The sequence below is a fragment of the Schistocerca piceifrons genome, chromosome 1 (assembly GCF_021461385.2).
Source record: "Schistocerca piceifrons isolate TAMUIC-IGC-003096 chromosome 1, iqSchPice1.1, whole genome shotgun sequence".
Taxonomy (NCBI): domain Eukaryota; kingdom Metazoa; phylum Arthropoda; class Insecta; order Orthoptera; family Acrididae; genus Schistocerca; species Schistocerca piceifrons.
In genome coordinates, this window is record NC_060138.1 from 1,220,577,693 (window position 1) to 1,220,601,276 (window position 23,584).

At 39.3% G+C, this 23,584-nt stretch overlaps 1 protein-coding gene across 1 annotated transcript in view; it reads left to right on the forward strand.

Moving 5' to 3' along the window:
• Nucleotides 1–13,433: 13,433 nt before the first annotated feature.
• The window catches only part of LOC124779529 (formin-like protein 14), a 189,695-nt gene continuing 179,544 nt past the window's right edge, over nucleotides 13,434–23,584 (forward strand). The window contains exon 1 of the mRNA XM_047253717.1: nucleotides 13,434–13,559. The gene's annotated coding sequence lies outside the window, so the exon portion shown is untranslated. The remainder of the gene's footprint in view (nucleotides 13,560–23,584) is intronic.

Consider the following 23,584-nt stretch of genomic DNA (forward strand, 5'->3'; position numbering starts at 1 on the left):
TCCATTTCGCGACCGATCGTAACTTACTTTCTGGACAGCCCTCGTAGTTAGTCTCACATATTCTACAACAAACGTGAGTAATCATTTTCCCCCAGTGATTTTGGAAATTTCGATAGAATGTTACCTATCAATGTTCATTTCTCTTTTATGTTCCGATTCTAATACTGAATCTGCTATCCTGCCTATATTATTCTCGTTAGTAGGTTGGATGCTCGAGATGTTAACACGATTCTGCGACAATTCACTCGCCGCTTCAACCTTGCTATCTTCTGGATTAGGCGGACGATATTTTCTCCGATAGTCAGATGTTAACCTAGTCTCGTGATAAAATTACATTGCACTCCGACCGGCTCCACAGTTCGCTTTATTGGCTATCACGCGTCATGATGAATTCACGTTAATTTGAGTTAATCACTTGGTAATAAGTGGTTCATAAAAGCCAGAATTACGTGATATGTGAAACTGAGAGCGTCGACACTAACCTTCCATCAACATATTTATTGCCGGCCGAAGTGGCCGTGCGGTTCTAGGCGCTGCAGTCTGGAACCGCGTGACCACTACGGTCGCAGGTTCGAATCCTGCCTCGGGCATGGATGTGTGTGATGTCCTTAGGTTCGGTAGGTTTAAGTAGTTCTAAGTTCTAGGGGACTGATGACCTCAGAAGTTGAGTCCCATAGTGCTCAGAGCCATTTGAACCATTTTTTGAACATATTTATTTTTCAGTAATTTGCAGAGGCAGAGATTCCTAAAATCTGCACGTTCGGTATCATGATTGTACCAGATTAGGCAATATATTTACGCAGCGTAAATTGTATACATGGATTGTCACTTTTGTTGGTTCCTAGATGGTGATTGACGTTAACAAATGGTTCAAATGGCTCTGAGCACTATGGGTGTTAACATCTGAGGTCATCAGTCCCCTAGAACTGAGAACTACTTAAACATAACAAACCTAAGGACATAACACACATGCATGCCCAATGCAGGATTCGAACCTGCGACCGTAGCAGTCGCGCGGTTCCGGACTGAAGCGCCTAAAACCGCACGGCTACCACGGCACGAAAAAATGTTTCTAATCAGTTACCGAGGCAATTACATTTACATACTCCAGAACATAAGCACCAAACACAATACCCGATACCCGATACGATATACGACAATTCTCTCTCTCGCTCTCGCCCCCCCCCCCCCTCTCTCTCTCTCTCTCTCTCTCTCTCTCTCTCTCTCTCTCTCTGTCTCTCTCTCTCTCTTTTTCTGCATCTCTCTGTCTCTCTCTCACTCGCTCTTTCTCTTTCTTTTGTTACGGAAGCTGATTCTACTTTGCCTCTTATCTATCTGTACATAAAACGTTTACAGTCGTATGCTAAATAATTAAATATTTATAGATTACTATTTTCAAGACGATTACTGCGAACAAATTAAATAAACAAGGACCTGAATATATTAAAAAACAGCCATTCAGCAATACAAAGAAAGCCTCTCAATACCAAGGCAAATATTTCTTAATCTGTAAACTTGTGTATTAAGATAAACTTAGTCTTTGCATGAGACTGATACATACTGCAGATTTTGATTTATTTAATTATCGGGTTCCGTGCTACAATGCGAGTCAAAGCCGTTTGGTCATGGAATGAACCAGTACAGAGTTACAGGAGGCTGATTAGAAAGTTCATAAAGAAAGAATTAAAGAAATTTTCTGACAGATTAAAACCTTGTGCCGGACCGAAATTCGTGCTTAGGACCTTTGCCTATCGCAGCTAAGTGCTCTACCGACTGAGCCAGCCAAACACAACCCAGTAGCCCCCCCCCCCCCCCCCCCCGGCCCCTCACAGCCCTATTTCCGCCAGTACCTCGTCTCCTACCTTCCAAACTTCACAGAAGCTCTTCTAGAGCCCTTGCCCGCAAAAGGTAAAGGCCTCGATTTCGAGTCGCGGTCCGACACACAGTTTTAATCTGCCAGGAAGTTTCATATCATAGCACACACTTGGCTGCAGAGCGAAAATTTCATTCTGGTAAGAATTAATAAAATTCGAAAAAAGAAAGACTATATACAAACAAACAGAACATTATGGAGAAAAATTCTCAAGATTTTCAGGGAACTCCTGCACCGAAGGAGGAGCGTGCTACAAGTATGCCTTTCAACTTCGTTTGGAATGTTTCGGGTTTTTCATTCAGTTTCTTCAGTTCTACTGGAATCATACGGAAAATTAAAACTGCTGAATAGTGCTAGCCATTCCGCACAATGCTTAAGGAAGTAGTATCCAAGTGCATATAGATTTTCCGTCCAGTGTTCACTGAATGAGTGTTGCAGTTTCTTTTGCATGAGTCAATATTGTCAACAACAAATCCCGTTATGTAATTTGTATACAGGGGCACCACAGTTAGAATTCCACGGCACTTGAACAACGCCCGAGCCTTCGTGTTTTACTGTCAGAGATGTGGAGATAATTGTTATAGCGAAGATGGGTGGTTTCAGTTTCTGCACAACATCTTGAACACGGTGCTACGGTGCTTCCTGGAAAGCCTTCCTTCCACCCTCAGTCCTAAGAATTTTAAATGGTAGCCACTGTTGAATGACTGACAACTTTCGGACGATAGAATTTAGGTTTTGAAAGAGGTACGTGTCATAAATTGTATGCACTCCTTTTTTTCTTTTTTTTTTTTTTTTTTTTTTTTTTTACAGTTCCGCGCTAATCTGTTCTCTGAAAGTCACTTAATGATTACGCTGTTAACTGCATAATTTATGTTACGTTTCACGTCTTTTACAGTTTAACACTTCAGTCATCTACACGAATAATAATCGTTGTGACAATCACAACGGCATATGCTGTTGACTATAATGAATCATTCAGCAGAAACTGCAACTTCATTCAGTGAAAACTGGACAAAAAATGTCGAAGAGCAACTTTTCGGAAAGCATAATGTTACAGAAAGTAAAATTTTCAGGAGAAGGGAAAAATTATACCATAATTAGTATCTTACTATTTTTTTAATTTTACACAAAGTATGCACGTAGGAGTTGTTGATAAATTTTGTTTATTACAAGGAAGATTTTTTGTTTTAATTCCAAGACATGAGGACTTTTGTGGTGGACTAAATGCAGTTTTTTGTCTTCTATTGAACAATACACCTTTTGATGCAAGCTATTTTGGACACAATGCATTTTGATTAGTTTTCAGTGACACTGAATCGAACTGGTAAATAATTCTTTTTTTTTTTTTTTTTTGAAAATTCGCTTTTGTAATATACTTGTTTTTTGGCCATTCTCCGAAGCACCCGCTTTTAAAATCAACTGTTACTGGTTTCTCCGTCTTAAGATTACTACAATTAATTCAAAAGAGTTGCCGGCCGCGGTGGTCTAGCGGTTCTAGGCGCGCAGTCCGGAACCGCGCGACTGCTACGGTCGCAGGTTCGAATCCTGCCTCGGGCATGGATGTGTGTGTTGTCCTTAGGTTAGTTAGGTTTAAGTAGTTCTAAGTTCTAGGGGACTGATGACCACAGCAGTTAAGTCCCATAGTGCTCAGAGCCATTTGAACCATTTTGAACCAATTCAAAAGAGTTCTACATCAGACGCGTTTCGCTTTTATTTATAAATTACCTTCTTTGGTCATTCTGCAAATGTGGACAGACTAGCTGTCACCTGCTGCTTCGATCTTATATCAGTAGTTTTGTTACGATGAGTGATGGTGAGTAAGTAAGACAGTAATTTTACGAGATGTCTATTTATGTAGTGGTGCAGAGATGTATTTACAAAAAATGTGCGTAGCCCGGCGTGTAGGTACGTAATGAATGTGTTTCTACTATTTTGCTGCATGTCGAATCTGAAAGCATGCATTATATTTTCAAATCACATTTCAAAATGCTTTGATCCATTACATTCGTGCAGAAGTAGAGTTTTTAGGGTTTTCTATGGCTCAGCTAGTACTGGATGTGTAATTTTGCCGCCAGAGTAACACATACCAACATTTCTCCCATTTTAATGCGTTATGGTGCCTACAATTTTGATCAATGCCTCTATGATCACTTACTTATGATTAACATAGTCAGTTAAAAGATCATTATCAAGTGGAGCCTCACCAAAAGCCTCCGACGTTTCACGTGTATAGGTGCACCTCTCTGTTTGTCGTACAGCCTTTAAATGACACCGTCGTTGTTGAGTCTTCGGGGGTCTAGGAAGCTGTAAGAGAAGCGGGTCGCTCAGAGTCTAAAATGAGACGAGATTGTGACTCTTACAATGTGCCTGTAGCTATTACGGTCGCCTGGTGTTCTGCATTCAAGTTCCGGGGGGGACATGAAAATGCTCTGTAGGTTGCTGGATTCGAGTAACTTTCTCTGCTAGAACTCTCTTAGAACTATGCGCTAAATCAGACACTGTTGAGGCTTATAGAACAGTTATTTTTGAAGCTTACTGTCTGGTTTTTTTTTTTTTTTTTTTTTTTTTTTTTTTTTTTTTTTTTTTTTTATCCGCAGCAAAATTCTCCAGCTATGCCAGGTGGTGTAGGGCCTCATTATCATAAACCACCAAGTACCATCAGAATCGGTTCAGCGGCAGGGTTGTGTAAAAGTAACAGAGTGAGCTACTTTCGAAATTAATATTACTTGTATTAGCATGGAAGTATGAATTAAATACGTTGAGCATTGAAAAAGCATTGTATTTAGTACGTTGAATTATATTATGTAGATTGTATCAACCAATAAAAGCGTTTTCACAAATATGATAAAGTTCAAAAGTGAAAGAGTAAATAACTTTTCCAAAAAGTAAATACTTTTTCTTAATTTGCGCAATATTCTTCAAATCAAAAAATATCTTGCACTACACGCTTTGTAAAGTAGCCTATCTTCTTCCTCGGGGTTGAAGCTATCACATGCCAGATTTCATGAACATTGGTTTAGCGGTTTAGTTGTGAAAACGTATCAGACCGAGTTATTTTCCCATTTATAATATTAGTACGGAAGTGTGGATTGGCTTAGATTAAATACGTTGACGATTGTGCAAGCAGGGTATTCTAGCTGTTACCCACATCTGCGCTCGCGTAACAGTAAAGTGAAATGAAATATGCGTTTCATTCTATTGGCCGGGAGAGACCGGTTGGGATGTTTAGGAGCTTCGTGCAAGGTTTTCATTTGACGCCACTTCAATGGCTTGCACGTCGATGACGATAAAATGATGACGAAAACGCACACATCCAGACGCGAGCGGGAAAAACAGACCCGAGCGGGAATTGAACCCGGGACTCCATGATCGTGAAACAGCGCTAACCGTATAACTGCTAGCAATTCACGCAAACTACAAGACACACAGCACAGAAGCTAAAAGAGACGCATGACGCTCAGCGGCAAAAATCTGACGTGTTTGTGACTGATATTAATATGGAAGTAATAAATTAAACACGTAGAGGATTGTATAAACATTACGTTGACTCGTATTATGTAGAACATTTCAAACAATTAAAGCATTTTCACAAATATGACAAAGTTCAAAAATCAGAGAGTAAATAACTTTTTCAAAGAGTAATTATTGTTCCATATTTCGCGTTATTTTTTCTAATTAATAAATATGTTGTACTACACGCTTTCTAAAGAAGTCTATGTTCTTCTCCAGTGTTCAAGCTATCACTATGCCAAATTTTATCAAAATTGGTTCAGCGGTTGAGTCGTTAAATCGTACAGACTGAGCTGTTTTCGCGTTTACAGTATTATGAATGTTTGTACATTTTTGGTTGTTTCAAATTGAAAACAGTATTTTATGTATTAAGTTGGAGAGCAGTTTACTTACGGTGTTTCTTCTCTCGTTCACTTATTCTGCGAGTTATTGGCGGAGGTTGATGTCGAAAGAAATTTTCTTTCACATGTGTTCATATGCTTTTGGTTGTTTTAGATTTGTTTTAAAATTGCAGGCAATTTCCTTACGGTGATTCTGCCTCGTATTCACATGTTCTGCAAACCATTGCCTCCTTCCTCTTCTTTAGCCGAGGCTGACGTCGAAAGAAACTTATTTACACGCATATAAGTGTATATATGTACCAGAAAGATCCCGAGTAAATTGTACACCACCTTTATAAACAAAATACTGTTTTTAATCTAAAACAACCAAAAAAGTACATCCATATTTGCAGAATGACCACTGAAGATGCCTTGTAAATAAAAGCGAAATGAATTTGGTGTAAAGTTCTCTTTAACTGAATACAGGTAGCTTAAGAGGGAGAACCCAGTAATAATACATTTTTTTTAGATTCAATAATGCACTTTCACACTAGATGTAGAAACATAAATTTTACTTTCCTTATTTTGCCCGCATCTCGTGGCCGTGCGGTAGCGTTCTCGCTTCCAACGCCCGGGTTCCCGGGTTAGATTCCCGGCGGGGTCAGGGATTTTCTCTGCCTCGTGATGGCTGGGTGTTGTGTGCTGTCCTTAGGTTAGTTAGGTTTAAGTAGTTCTAAGTTCTAGGGGACTGATGACTATAGATGTTAAGTCCCATAGTGCTCAGAGCCATTTGAACTTTCCTTATTTTCAATGATAGTATTGACATTATTTTTCCTAGAACTGCTTCCTGTTCTCACAAACAGTATCTTGGCCAATGAGTTCGTTACATGGAAAATTAATAATCCAGGCGAAAACTAAAGTACTTCATTTTCTCTCCAGTTTTTTTCAAGTTTGAGGTATAGTTGTTTTTCTACATCGTCTTTCTGTTCTTGTTTCATCCTGTTCAGAGATTAAACTTTGGATCTATTTGCAACTTTGCTAAAGCTATATCCACATTTCCGTTACGGCAAAAAGATCTTTGAAAGGTCGTCAGAATCGCAATTGAGGTGAGTTTTCATTCTCACACCAATTACCCTTTTGCCTACTACGTATTTGTTAAAATCAATCCTTTTCAGATCACTGGTCCCATTTACAGGCTTCAGATTTTCATATAGTTCCTTGGAATCAAATATTTGCGAATCTATCCCCAAAATGCTTGTTTCAACCATATCAGCATGACCTTCATTGGTTAAATATTACTGAAAATTTTCCAGGTTTCTTTTCTACTCGGCCAAAACACGGTCGACAGGTAAAAAAGAGTGCCCCGAATTGTAAAGCGGAGAACTACATCATTCACATGCCCTGGAGATTCTCTTCTAAATGAAAATGTCGAAAATCAATGACATAAACTCATCCACACTCTGCTATAGTCTTTATCTTAACAGAACAATGTTTTCGCATTTCACTTCAGTATCTCTAACAGACAGAATGAAAAAAAGAACCATACGCCAAAAAATGCTGTAACTGATAACGGATACTAATTGGTCTTTGTTGCTCAGTTATAAGGCTTCACTTCAGTCTACCAGTCTTACATTGTAGCCAACAAAATTAAATAAGTTAACAGGTTTTACGCACTTTGATTCGTTCATCCCAGACGAAAAAACGCTATTTGATACATCTGCTACTTTTCAAAGCCCGTTTTGGAGGCTTTAAGAGGCGTTTTGACTGGGTATAGTTATAGGGGTGTATAGAGCCAACTAGAAAGTGCGTGCTTTCGTATCAAACACAATATCGTCAACCAGTGGACATTAAGCGTTTTGAACACTTGCTCCTCGGTATGAATAACACTTTCTTAAGCATTGTGCGAAAAGGTGTGCACAATTCGGCAGGTTTCCTTTTCAGCAGGCTTTCAGCAGAAGTTAGAAAATTGATAGATAAATCTCCAGTATTAAAATCAAAGTTGACAGGTTTCCTTGTGGCACACACTTTCTATTCCTTACAGGAATTCCTCGCGGTAGTTGAGAACTTCTCTCTGCAATCTGTTGTTTATTCGTATATAGGGGAAAGTTCCTAAAATAATAGAAGCGTGTAAAATGACATATCTCGTGTTAATGTTACTGCCATAAATGGCAGCACTTTATGGCACAAAAACATGTTCTTGTGTTGGCGACACTGTTACACCAGAAATATTTCGAGGCCGTTTGCTTGGACGCTTACGTGTTATGTGAAGAAATCCTGCACATCAGGTATTAGAGGCTGTGATAATTGTTCCGCCGTGGTATGCTTCGATCATTTGGTTTATAATACTTTTTACGCAGAAAGTGAGTAAACGCGTCTTCTGCGAACATTTCAGGTATGTTTCTGGCTATGTAGGGTCAATGTGTACAGAGAATTCTGTTACTGCGGCTGAAGTGACATACTGTGAATGTGGTAAAAAAACGTAGGTACGTCATTTTATCCACAATCACAGTTTATGGTTCCCGTCTTTGCATTTGTTTCTGTTCGGGATAATACAAGGTGCTAGGAAATTCCTTTTGTAGACTTGAATGGCTTGTAGAGGGGAGTGAGTACATAATATTTTGACTAGGACCTATGTCAGGAAACGTCATCCAACGTCGCAACGGAGCGTCAACGCTATACACGGCGGCGCCTCTAAATGTTTGTATATATAGAGTGATTCCGTGATGATGTTACAGACTTTCTAGGATGATGGAGAACGATAAATGTATCAGTTTGAGATAACTGTCCCCCTACCGGCAACGAATGAGTCGAAAGTTATAAGCGCTAACCGTTCTGACACCTCTGACAACGGAATACATGTACTGGTACTGTTGTTGCAAGATTGTAGCGTAGGCAACTTTCTGAGGTGGTAGTATGGACCAAAACAAGGAAAATTGTCTAATAAACATGGGCTCTAAAATGCACACGTGAGGAGCTATGAGCACGTGTTCATCTTCGCCACTGGGAAACCTGCGAAACATTTATTGAACAAGTGCTCAAACATAAAGTATGCATTTTATAGCCCGTCTTAACTAGACATTTTTTCTTGGTTTGGTCCATACTACCTGTTCTGAAAGTTGCCTATCCTATAATCTTAGCGACAACAGTTGCAGTACACGCATTCCACTGTTAGAGGTATAAATACAATTTTCGCTTATAACTTCCGACTCGTTCGTTTCGGTACAGAGGCGTCTACCTCAAATTGATATATTTATCTTTCTCTGTCATCTTAGAAAGTTGGTAACATCATCACGGAATCACCCTGTATATACACACGTTTACAGCCGCCGGCGCCAGTAACTTTGACGCTCCGTAGCGTCGTTGTACGACATTTCCGCACATGGACTCGTATTCAAAATATTGTGTACTCAGTCCCCTCTGCAAGTAATTTACGAACGGGAGTTTACGAACACACTCTATAAGACATAGTTCGTTATCATTACTATTGTCATTATATCAGTAATAATGATTGGAAATTGTGTGAGAATCGGTAACCGCCAGTCTTGGGATTCAGAGAGCATGCAGTAAGCTAGTGATGCTGTTAATAACAAGCATGTGTGCTGGCAGTATGCCTCAACAATGTTAGGTTTTTCTCAGTCTAGTTTATGGTTTGATGCAGCTCTCCATGCTACTCTATCCTGTGCAAGCCTCTTCATCTCCCAGTACCTACTGCAACCTACATCTTTCTGAATCTGCTTAGTGTATTCATCTCTTGGTCTCCCTCTACGATTTTTACCCTCCACGCTGCCCTCCAATACTAAATTGGTGATCCCTTGATGCCTCAGAACATGTTCTACCAACCGATCCCTTCTTCTGGTCAAGTTGTGCCACAAACTTCTCTTCTCCCAAATCCTATTCAATACTTCCTCGTTAGTTATGTGATCTACCCATCTAATCTACTGGGAGATGAAAAAGCTTGCACAGGATAGAGTAGCATGGAGAGCTGCATCAAACCAGTCTCAGGACTGAAGACCACAACAACAACAACAGTTTAAAAAGGCAACAGTAAGCAAGCTGCAGGATGTTTACGTCGGTCCGATCAAACGCTTCCAGCAGAACTAAAAACTGCGTTATTACAGCACATTAAAGAATTTGAATCCCGGCAATTTGGACTTATATTGAATGACGTAAAGAAATTGTCATTTAAGTTAGTCAAGAGGAATGAAATTGGCAATCGATTAAGGAAGCAGACATTGATGGCAGGTAAATATCTATTAAATTTAATAAAACAAATAATAAACATTTAATAGCCTACATGTAATTCGACAAAATACACTTCTCTGACGTTTACATTTGACGTTTGCAAACAAAAATAAGTACCATAGATGATTTAAAGAGTATGTCATTTTGCCTAGCTTCTCTCATGTCATGACACTGTGTAAGCTTTTTGGTAATATACTGTAATAATCATATAAAGTATAATAAAGTTTTCTTTTATGAATCAATGTGTAATTAATGGTTTTTAGTGCTGACTTACAAAAAATAAAGCTTATAATTCAAAAAATGTGCCAACAGTAAAATTTTTCCCTAATGGTAAGCCATTTTAGGAAACCTCCGCCTATTTTCTATTTCTTTAGTGTTTTATTAATTCTTTAATCTTTTTTGTGAACTTTCCGCTCAGTATTCTGTAAACTATGTACTGACCCGTGCAAAGTCCAAGCATGTTTGGCCCGCGTTGCTTAGCGGGATATCGGTAACATATATCAATAAAAGCAGTGGATCTGAAACTGAAAGCTTTGATAGTCCCAAAATTGTATGACCCCAGTCAGACTCAAACCTCTTCCCCGTTTGTTGAGACTGGAGGACAACCTTCTGGTTCCCAGTTTCCAGATATGAAGTTAAGATTGTTCACCTTTTTCCTTAATCCCATTATGTTCCGAATGACGCAACAGTACTGCATGGTCCACACAGTCAAATGCTTTTGTTAAAACGAAAAAAATACCTACTATCCTCCGCGTATCTCCTAGCCCTACATGAAGCGTGAAGTCCTTCCTAAGAGAGACAACAAATTATGTACAATGGGATGTGCAACTACTCTCCTGTACACTGCTTTCTTTTGTAAGCAATGGTAACAAAGAAACGGGGTAGTAATTGTCAGCGTTATTTCCTTCAACCTTATTACAAAATGTTTTTTCTAATGACCATTTCAGTCTATCAGGAACTTGACAACACCTGAAACATTAGTTCCACAGGTGACTGAGTACCGAAGCAATGTATGGTGCACCGATCTTCGTAATCTACTCTTTAATAACAAATAAGTGATACAGTTTCATCTTTGTTTGCTATGTGTAGCTGCAAATGATGTACTGCCTTCAAATACAAGCTTTTAGAGATTCTGCATTTCTGTGCCACTAAAATTTTAATTTAACTTGGTGACTGATGACAGGAAATGATTCGTAAAGATTTTAAAGAACTCTGGTGGATCAGTAGCAGTTTCATTCTCTCACAAGAGAAGTGTATTACGTCGAGCACCCGCATTCTGCCCTGATACCTCTTTCATAGTTGACCAAATCGTTTTCATGCTTTTTGGTAAAAATCTGTTACCGAAGTCAGAGTGTTCTTCATACGATCTCTTCATACGTTCTCTAAGTCTAAAAACAATTTTAACATCACTTTCAACGTACTACAATTCCATGCAGAGTGCGGTCTATATAAACAGAAGCTATCTGTAATGAACCAGAAAACAACAACTCCTACGTGACGCACTAATGCCACCAGTTACCCATATCGGTTGCCTGTTGCTACGAAATATGTGTCTACACTTATTTGATGAGCAATAGCTACTAGAGAAAGTGATAGAGATTTGAAGAAAAGTATTATATTTGTGAAATTTAAAATTTTCCCGGCGAACTAAATATTCAAAAATATTTCGGGCTTGCAGCCGGTCGTCGTTAGCTTCCATTGTGGATGAAAGGTAACGACAACCGGCTGCAAGTCCGAAATCATTTTGAATAGTATTATATTTGTTGTTCAAGTCGACTGCAACGCAGACTTCGTGCGAAGTTTGCCATTGGAGATTGCATTTAAATATCTGCATTGCAAGTGCATTCACATCTCTTAAGTCTTTTGCTTTCTAATTTGGTATACGAATTGCTTTACTTCATTTATGGTTAGTCATTATCATGAGTTATTACTATCGGGTCACACTTCCTAGAAAGCAAGATCTGGGATAACAGCGTCACCATCCGGCAAGTCACTGCAAACGGACACTAACACACACAACTGCAGAGCAACGCGTCACCTACCTCTGTGACGAAGTCACTAGTCCGGAAAATTTATGAACTGGATTAGCGAACTCGTCGAAAACCGTACGGCATTTGAACAGCAGAACAGTCTATTGTCGTAGAGACTGCACCGCCTCGTCTGGTAAGGGCGCCAGAGCCATTTACGATTAAAAGTACACTTAAACAGATCCCGACGTCTAAAAACAATTTTAACGTCACTTTCAATAAAGTACACTTCTATGCAGAGTGCGGTCTATATGAACACAAGCTGTCTGTAATGAACCAGAAAACAAGAAGAATAAACAAAAATATTCTGTGATAGTAAGGGGGTATAGGAAAGGAAGCAACAGCAAGATATTACATCATATAAACGAACGGCGCATAAGCTAAAATTCTGTCTATAAACACGACTCGACTTACACTCACGAGTTTCAGATAACTGCTCGTGTTGGAGAGTTGGGGCAACTGGATGGACAGATAGATATTACATATTCGAAAGCCTCTTTCTTGCTGCAATATATTTACTTTCCAGACGTGTTTCGCCGTTTTAGGGCGCCTGCAGTAAATTGTTTTAACAATACACGGCTTCGTTTTTACCTATAAGCTAAGAAAAATCTTCTTACAGCAAAAGCACGACGCCGCATGTACTATAAATCTAAAGTTATTGCCACATCTCCCATGAAGTGTTTACATCCTTCACCTTCTGTCAGCTTTCTGTGAGGTAGGAAAAAGAAAAAAAATAGATTCTATGAATTTTGGAAATAGAAGTCGATGTGAAGTTCCTAACCTATGACCAGATGAGACGAAACGCAGATCTATCTGACAAGTAACAGTAAGCAACAATTTGCTTTTGTAGCAACTGTGAACTGTTTCAAAAACAAAAATGTACATTATTCCAAACAAGAAATCTACTGAAGATGCCTTCAGAAAAGACAAAAAACGCTTCTGAAAATTAAATATACTGTAGCGAGAAAAAGGCGTTTGAGCGTATAGAGCGAATATTTATTAACTTGCAGAAAACGGCCACACCGACGAACTTAAGACACGAGAATATTGAACGACATTGCTAGTAATTGCCTGCGCCGTTGCGAATAGCAAAGACCGTCTGGAAAATTCAAACGGCTTTCTGCGCGGCGGGTAGCAGCTATTAACGCGCATCTCTTTTGTTATTTGCGCGGCGGTGCGGCGGGGAGTGAACTGGTCGCTGGCCACTTGGTGGGCCACACCTGCGCAGTCGGCCCCTGGGCTGTCTCGACCCTCCCCCCTCCCGCACCCTCCCACAAGACACGGGAAGCGCGTTAGCGCCAGCGCGTGTGATTCGTGGCTCACCTGTCGCTTCGCAGCGCCGGAAATCAGAGGGCAGCGAATCAGAGCCACCAACGAGCGCCGCCGGCAATCGATTTCCGCGCGCGCGCTTTCTGCGCATGTCCGGCGTGGGCCGCCAGAGGGTATTAGTGCGGGGCGCGCGGCCTGCCGCGCACCAGTTGAGCTCGAGGCCTCGAACTGGTTGGACGCTTGCTGCGCTGAAGACGTCGCCAGCCGACTACCCAAGGCAGCAGCGCCCCCTGACAGCCCCGCAGCCCAGTGAACAGGGTAAGCACTTCTCTTCCACACATCCGAAACTTATGCTACATAATTCCCTTTACCGCGGTACTGCTTATGATTAGAAAATTTAGTTTGGCGCTTTTTAGGGATGTAATATTGCATCATCAGGCGTAACCATAATATGACTTTCAATCTGCAGCGTAACGTTGGAATTGTGGTCGAATGATGTTACTGTCGTTAGTTGTGGGTTCGCGGACAAAACGAATAAGCGCTAACACATTGTTACTATCCCGGTTCCCTCTAAACTCTTCAAGTGTTTGCTGTCAGTCACTGGGAAAGTAAACGAACAGGAGCTAACACCGCAGTTCGATTTTTGTATTACAAGGAGTAAACAGCAAGAAAATTCGATGTATGTTGCGTAATACTCATAATTATGATTGACGTCTTCACATGCAAAGTTCTAAGCTCCTGATGTTATCACAGTGAAGCATGTCAGAGTTGAAACATTGAGTTGTTCCTTTTTAAGTCTATCACTTAATCTGAAATACGAATCGTGTTGTCTTTTTAACAAGCGCGAAACTTTCATACTCAGTTTGTGTTGTTTCATCACGAGTAGCTTCACATCTGCTTTATGTAAATATACAATTTATAAAATGAATTAGTTTGAAACTAGATTCGTGTTACACGGTTTATATCCATCATTCACAGAGTTTTCGTGATTTTTTAAATGAAATTCTGAGCGTTAGTCTTGTTTCCATAGTTGTAAATGCATTGTCCTCAAAGAGCATTCTTAAGTTTAGAAGGTAAATTTTAACGCTGTGGCATACACATGTACTGAAAAGATGATCAACACAAACAGTTTTTGATTGAAGGTAAGTAGCTTTTATCGCCGAAATCTACGACGCTATGAATGCTTGTATTGCGTAACACTGTGTTCATGAATAATCCAAGAAGGGTGGTTTTAATCTGTGTGTTTTATTTTGATAATCAGTGTGTCTGTAGGATATTTCTTAACTTCTTTCTGCTTGTCACACTATACGCAACAAAAATCTCTGAATTAAGAGAGGCGAGAACACATCGCCACTTGGCCAGCCTCACTTGTGATTCAAACTTTATGAGCTTTTGCTTACTGTACATCATTTTCGGGTAGTAATGCGCTTAATTCAGAATGTACAGGTTTTGGTGATTGAGAATTTCAGTTAGATAATCGGTTATTTCATTGGCCTACAGAAATTGGTTTCTTTTATGATCTCTTCTGCAAAAGTACATGTTGCTTTCCTCTCTTAAAGTAACTTTGTGTTGCGAGATTCGAGTTTATTCCATTTTCAATTTATTAGAAGGACAATTTAACTGTATGTCGTTGGCAAACATTGAACATGGTTTCTTGTAAAATTGACACTTTTATTGAGTGTTTTCAATATGGATGGAAGGTGCTCTTTAAAGCTAACTGAAGTCAAATATAAATCGTTTCAGTTGTTGTTTGGAAAATTTTCACAAGACTTTGGAAAATAAGGAAACCAACAAAGTATGAAAATTAGTAATTATACCTGCAGCAGTTGTAAAGTAAAAGCCTATTTTTCACAAATGAAGTGAGAACGAAATTAGCTGTATTACTGATCATATTTTTAGAGAACTGTATTTTATTTATTAAGGAAGTTACAAAAAATTGAAATTTTTCTCATTTATGCAGATGTTTCCTTGTCAATGTCAAGGGCAATTTTGTGCCATACTATACATGAAAATGATATAATTCCTGAATTTTTCGAGACTTCCTAATCTTAGTCTTAATTCTTGTTAACTATACTATTTTCGTTTCTGTCATTGAGTGTTTGTTGTTATAAGAGCTGAAATTGTAATTTAAGGTTAACTTAAGAATACATAATTTAAAAATCGTGTATAAAATGTGGTATCCAAGTACATTATTATAAAAGTGTATGTATGTATACATGGAACATATCTCTTCCAAAACCAATTTCAACCAAACATGGTATATGTATCACTTACTGTCTGGAAAGAATCATTCTACAAGTGGGAACCACCTATCTATCAAAGGGGAGGCAGTGAAAAACAAGCATAGCCCATGATGCATGAATATTGCAGCATCATGCTTGACTATCAGTTATTACTTCTTTACTACTAACTCCATTCACCAAAAAGAGCATAAACAGTACCCACATAGATCACTGGATCTACCTGCAAAATTATACCTCTGTATGGCATATAGTTCAGGAGATACGATGTCATAAACATTGAGCTGTGTGAAAATAAAATTTCAGGGTGAAATTCACAAGAGATACATGTGAAATATGTTAAATATATTTGGTAAATGTGTTCACAAGCAAATCCTTGCATAAATAGCTCATTGTAAGCCCCTGGAACGATTACAACAAAATTTGGTACACATATTAATTACACTATGGAAAGAAAAACTAAGGGGTTAAGAACCACCAACCTATGGTTAGGGTAAGGGTGGCAATGTGGAGAGAGAGGGGGGGAAGAGGAGATGAACAGACAAAGACACAGGGAAGAAGGAGATAGTGGGAGTAGGAGATCGATAGATGGTGGGGGGAGGGTTAGACAAAAATAGTGAGAGTAGGAGATTGATAGAGAGGGGGAGGAGGGGATGGACAGAGAGAAAGATGAGAGGAGAAAGTTTAACAAAGAAAGGAGGAGATGGACAGAGACAGGGGGAGGAAGGGGTAGGTAGAGAGAGGGAGGGGGAAGAGATGAACAGAGAGACATGAAGAGGAAATGGACAGAGAAAAGGAAGAGAGGAGGATGCACAGAGAGACAGAGGATAGGAGGAGATGAATAAAGAAAGGAAAGAGGAGGAGATGAACAGGAAGAGAGGGAGGAGGAGGAGGAGGAGATGGACAGAGAGAGGGGATGGATAGAGGGAGAGTCAGGTTATGGACAAAGGGAGGGGGAGGCGGACAAAGGGGGAAGAGGGAGATGTACAGGGGGAGGAGTAGATGGGCTGAGAGAGGAGGACAAACCAGATAGGACAGAGACAGAGGTTGGATGAGATGGGCAGAGAGAGGGGCAGAAGTAGATGGAAAGAGAGTTGGGGTGGGTATTTCTAGGAGCTGGACAGAGAGAGGGGAAAGAGAAGATGGACAGAGAGGGGTTGAAGGGAGGTGATGGAAAGAGAGTGGGGAGGAGGAGATGGACTAATAGAACATTGGGCACTCAGATAATACCAAGGGAAAAAGTATTAATTACACTATATCAGGCTAATACGTGATTAACAAAAATGAAGGATATTACGAAAATTAATACTAATTTTTAAGGCAATATATTTTAATCCACTTCTAAATAATACTAATAATAGACCATTTTAGACTACTGAATTTGATTTGCACAAATTATACAATCGATACTCATGTAAGTGGCCATCTAAATTAAGTACTATTCAGAATGTATAGCCCACTCAGTTGGAAGAATTAACTGGTTTTGATTTGAGAACATCTACCTGTCTCTCAAAAGTTCAACTGTTCTTGGCCACTTCTCGCCTGTAGGTATTTTCCTTTGATTTGTTAGTTTACTTATTTCCTATTGTATCTTCAGTTGAGTTTTCATTTATATTTTAACTTTCTTCCTTTCATTCTGTCTTCTCTTTATTCCATGTTTATCCTTTTCTACCATGACATTTAAGCGACTTACAGATTATATTAAATGCTGTATATGGTATCTTATGAAAATTGTATGTTTTATCACTGTAATAACGTTCTAGTTGTTCTTACATCTGTTTAATACTCAATGAGTTTATGTATTTAATGTAATATCGTTTTCATTAAGAGACTGAAGCCTGTGTGGTAACTGAAGATAGTATGCAAATGAACAAATGAAGAATCAGTTCAGAATTACCCATTGTATTATGATATCTGGAGCAGATAAACTGGAAAATCTCAGTTACTATGAATTACTTGGTGACTGTACTCTCTGAGAATTTTTTTACAATTCTGCTTGATTATTGTAAAAATTAATAACATTTTGTTGCAATCTTTAACCAAACTTAGTTTCACAAACCATTTGAGACAAGAGAATTCCCACAATCCACAATCTGCACTGTTTGCTGATGATGCTGTGGGGTACAGAAAGGTGTCGTCATTGAGCGACTGCAGGAGCATACAAGATGACTTAGAGAAAATTTCTAGTTGGCGTCGTGAATGACAGCTTACTCTAAATGCAGAAAAATTTAATCTAATGCAGATGATGACGAGAAACAATTCCGTAGTGTTCGAATATGCAGTATTGACATAGTCACATCAGTTAAATATCTACATCTAAATCTGCAAACTGTTATCAAATGGAACAAGCACATAAGGATGGCAGCTGGCAAGGCAAATGGTTGACTTTGGTATTGGAAGACATCAAAACAATTCAGGGATGGGCTGCTAGATTTGTTACTAGTAGGTGACATCAACACATGCTTATTATAGAGACTGCTTCATGAACTCAAGGGGGAATCCCAGGAAGGAAGATGACATTCTTTTTGGGAAATGCTGTTGAGGACATTTAGAGACCCAGCATTTGAAGCTGACTGCAGAACTGTTCTACTTCTGCCAATGAAGAATTTGCATAATGACCGCAAAGAGAAATTAGGGCTCATACAGAGGCCTACAGACAGTCATTCTTCTCCTCACATTATTTGCAAGAGGAACAGAAAAGGAAATGACTGGTAGTGGTATTATGTACCGTCCAACATGCACCATGACTTGAGTAGAATATATGTAGATGTGGACCAATACTTTCTCATCACTACATATGTTTCGGTCATGTCATCACTCTGTGAGCCAATGAGGTATGTTTCCAAAGAAGTTTCACAATATAGTCTTAAATTTACAATAGTTTTCATTATCTTTGTGGAGATAACTGCCATCAAGAAGTAAAAGTCCATCTGTTCAGCTTGAAGAGAAGATGAAGAGATAGACACAGTATATGAGAATACTGAATGGGTAAATCACTATGGAAACGAAGATCAAAATCTAGTAATCATAGGGGATTGGAATGTGGTTGTAGGAAAGAGGTCGAAGAGGGTTACAGGAGAATATGGGCTTGTCAGCAGGAGTGATAGAGGACATAGCAGTAGTAAATACTTGGTTCAAGAATCACAAGAGGAGGAGATACACTTGGAAACAAGAAGAGGCAGAAAGATTTCAGTTAGATTACCTCATAGTCAGGCAGAGATTCCGAAATCAGGTAAGTTAAAAAAAAAAAAAAAACTAGTCAGGGAAAATCAATGTGCAAAGAAGTGAGATACAGAAATACTAAGGAACAGAGAAATATGAAGTTCTCTGTAGATACTACGATAATGAATAGCGCAGTAGGCAGTTCAGTTGAAGAGGAATGTACATCTCTAAAAATATCGCAGCATTTGAAAACAAGAACATAGGTTCAAGAAAGTTAACTGTGAGGAAACCATGAGTAACAAAACAAATACTTTAGCTAATTGATGGAGAAAGACATAAAAAAATTTTCATAGAAATTCAGGAACACAGAGACATGTCACTCAGGAATGAAATAAATATTAATTGCTGTATGAAAAATGTGAAGAAATAGAAAAAGAAATGACTGTCAGAAGAACTGATTCAGCACACAGAAAAGTCAAAACAACCTTTGGTGAGATTAAAAGCAAGGTCAGTAACATTAAGAGTGCAGTGGAAATTACACTGTTTCATGTAGAGGACGAGCGGATGGGTGGAAAGACTACACTACAGGCCTTTATGAGGTGAATAACTTATCTGAAAACGTGATAGAAGAAGAAACATGGGTCAGTAGAGAAGACATAAGGGATCACGTATTGGAATTTAAAAGAAATTTGGACGACTTAAGATCAAATAAGGCAGAAAGGTATGGATAACATTCCATCAGAATTACTAAAATCATTGGGCGAAACAGCAACGAAACGACTGTCCACTTTCGTATGTAGAATGTATAAGTGTGGCCACATACTATCTGACTTTTGGAAAAATATCATCCACACAATTCCAAAGACTGCAAGAACTGACAAGTGCGACAATTACCGCACAATCAGCTTAACAGCTCATGCATCCAAGTTGCTGACAAGACTAAGATACAAAAGAATGGAAAAGAAAATTGAGGATTTCTTAGAAGACGAGCGGTTTGGCTTTAAGAAAGCTAAAGGCTCTGGAAAGACAGTTCTGACATTCTGACTGATAATGGAAGCGAGACTGAAGAAAAATCAAGACACATTCATAGGATTTGTCAAAATGTAAAAAGTGTTCAACAATGTAAAATGTGGCAAGGTGTTCGGAATTCTCAGAGAAATAGGGGTAAGCTATAGGGAAAAATTGGTAATATATGATGTGTAGACGTACCAAAAGGGAACAATAAAAGTGGAAGTATGAAGTACTTGGATTATAAAGGGTTTAAAACTGGCTGTAGTCTTTTGTTGATGACAAAGCTATTCTCAGTGAAAGTTAAGAAGAATTACAGGCTCTGTTGATTGGAATGAACAATTTAATGACTACAGAATATGGATTGAGAGTAAATCAAACAAATACGAAAATTACAAGAAGCATCAGAGATGAGAATCCTCAGAAATTAAACGTCAGAACTGGTAATCACAGAGAAATTATGGGATTCAGGTACCTAGGTAGGAAAATAACCCTTGACCCACAGAGCAAGGAGGGCACATAAACCAGACTGGCAGCGAAAAAAAGGGCTTTCCTGGCTAAGAAAAGGCTAATATTATCAAAAATTAGTGTTAATTTGGGGAAGAAATTACTGAGAATGTATGTTTCGAGCATAGTATTGTATGTTCGTGAAACATGGATTGTGGAAAACCTGGAACTGATGTGAATCGAAGCATTTGAGATGTGACACTACAGAAGATTGTTGAAAATTAGGTGGACTGAATGTGAAGAAACGAGGGGGCTGCAGAATCGATGGGGAAAGAAATATATGGAAAACACTGACAAGAAGAAGGGACACGGTGGTAAGATATCTGTCAAGACAGCAGGGAATAACTTCCATGGAAGTAGAGGAAGACTGGTTTGATGCAGCTTCCATGATATTCTGTCTTTTGCAAGCTTCTTCATCTCCTAATACCTACTTCAACCTACGTCCTTCTGAATCTGCTTAGTGTATTCATCTCTTGGTCTTCCTCTACGATTTTTACCCTCCACACTGCCCTCGAGTACCAAATTGGTGGTCATTTGATGCCTCAGAACATGTCCTACCAACCGATCCCATGTTCTACTTAAGTTGTACCACAAATTTATCTTCACCCCAATTCTGTTCAGTACCTCCTCATAACTTATGAGGAGGTATGAAGTACGAAAGCTTCTATTCTCTTTTTGTCTAAACTATTTATCAGCTGTGTTTCACATCCATACATGGCTACACTCCATACAAATACTTTCAGAAAAGACATCCTGACACTCCAATCTATGCTTGACGTTAACAAATTTCTCCTCTTCAGAAACGCTTTCCTTTCAATTGCTAGTCAACATTTTGTGTCCTCTGTACTTTGACTATCATCAGTTATTTTGCTCCCCAAATAGCAAAACTCGTCTACTACTTTAAGTGTCTCTTTTCCTAACCTAATTCCCTCAGCATCACCTGATTTAATTCGACTACATTCCATTGTCCTCGTTTTGCTTTTGTTGCTGTTCATCTTATTTCCTCATTTCAAGACACTGTACCTTCTGCTCAACTGCTCTTCCAGGTCCTTTGCTGTCTCGGGCAGAATTACAATGTCATTGGGAAACATCAAAGTTTTTATTACTTCTCCATGGATTTTAATACCTACTCCGAATTTCTCTTCTAAGATATGTTGTATGGTCACTATTTCCTCACATTCCAACATTTCTATGGAATCCAAACTGATCTTCTCCGAGGTTGGCTTCTACCAGCTTTTCCATTTGTCTGTAAAGAATTCGTATTAGTATTTTTGCAGCCATGACTCATTAAAGTGATAGTTCGGTAATTTTAATATCTGTCAGCACCTGATTTCTTTGGAATGGGAATTATTATATTCCTCTTGAAGTCTGAGGGTATTTCGCCTGTCTCATACATCTTGCTCATCACTTGGTAGAGTTTTGTCAGGCCTGGCTCTCCCAAGGCTATCAGTAGTTCTAATGGAATGTTGTCTACTCCCAGGGCCTTGTTTAGACTTCGGTCTTTCAGTGCTCTGTCAAACTCTGCACGCAGTGTCATATCTCCCATTTCATCTTCACCTACATCATCTTCCATTTCCATAATATTGTCCTCAAGTACATCGCCCTTGTATAGACCCTCTATATACTCCTTCCACCTTTCTGCTTTCCCTTCTTTGCTTAGAACTGGGTTTCCATCTGAGCTCTTGATATTCGTGCAAGTGGTTCTCTTTTCTCCGAAGGTCTCTTTAATTTTCCTGTAGGCAGTGTCTATCTTATCCCTAGTGACATATGCCTCTACATTCTTACACTTTTCCTCTAGCCATGCCTGCTTAGACATTTTGCACTTTCTGTCAGTCTCATTTTTGAGACATTTGTGTTCCTTTTTGTCTGCTTCATTTACTGCATTTTTGTATTTACTCCTTTCATCAATTAAATTCAATATTGCTTCTGTTACCCAAGGATTTCCCTCGTCTTTTTACCTACTTGATCCTCTGCTGCCTTCACTATTTCATCTCTCAAACCTACCCATTCTACCTGTACTGTATTTTCTTCCCTTGTTATTGTCAATCGTTCCCTAATGCTCTCTCTGAAACTCTCTATATACATTCAGCAAATAATTGAGGACACAGATTGCAATTTCTACTGTGAGATGAAAAGGTTGTCACAGGAGAGGAATTCATGGTAGGCTACATCAAACCAATCACAAGAATGTACTCTGTTACGCTAGTTGCCACTTTCTGTGTGTAGTGCACGCCTGACTTTTTAATGGAGGGTACTGTCATTCTCCACCTGATACAAGTGGTCGAAAAATCCACAATCAAATCGTCACAGAATCGTCTGAGCTTCTCATTCAAATCTACGACGCAGCTCCAAAACAGAGGACCGCAATCGGTTCTGGGAGGGATGCTGTTGCAGTCGTTTTTAACAGAAAACCAATGTAGGAAGTCCGAAACTCAGTAATGCTCTCCCTCTCGTAAGTTTAATCTGTGCAAAACAGTGTCACTGAAGCTACTGTCCTAACAGATCCAGCGGCACGAGTGGTCACTGTCGTTCCCACTATACCAATGGTCCCTACCGTTCATTGAAAGTGAACTCAGTTCCCAATCAAGGTTTCATAATAACAGTAAAAAAAAGGTTCAAGGTCAGGCGCTCAAACACGTTAGAACTGCTTTATGAGCAGAGTGTTTTTTGTGTGGTCAGTTGTATGTTCCTACTTCATGAAGTTGTAGTTCAGAAAACCAATGCTTATTCCTATCACAGAGTACCCAAAAATAACGGAAAATGTATATTCTGAAGTTTTATAATTGTGTACAAAAATGTAAAAAAGCATTTAAAACACTGAATATCAAAAACTCCTTACGAATACCTTAAAAATGGTCAAAATCGCGAGAAGGAACCAAAATTTTGAGTTGTGATGCAATTCTCAGAAATACCTGAGATTAGGACATATATCCAATTCCCATACGTATTTAGCAGTTGTGGATCCTTTCCAAATTTCCTAGCATGTACACACACACACACACACACACACACACACACACACACACACACACACACACAGGTATTTTGGCATTTTCTCCACAGATTTGCCGACATGCACATTCGACACAGATGTGTTCACCACTTCCCCCCTTCCACCTCTCTGCCCCCCTTATCCTCTCATCTCTATACGTCTATCTCCTCTTTCCCACTCTCCATCTCCTCCTCCCCTTTCCCTGACCACAACTTCTTGCCCCCCTCCCTCTGTCCATATCCTCCTCCCATCCATCTGTCCATCACCACCTCCCCCTCACCCTTCTCCACTTTTTTCCTGCATCCCTCCCTCTCACTGTAGATATCCTTCTCCTACTCCCCTTTTCTGTACTCACTTTGCCAAACTATCTATCAATCTCCTCCACCCCCTCTCTCTGTCCATCTCTTCCTCTTCCATATCTCTATCCAGCTCTC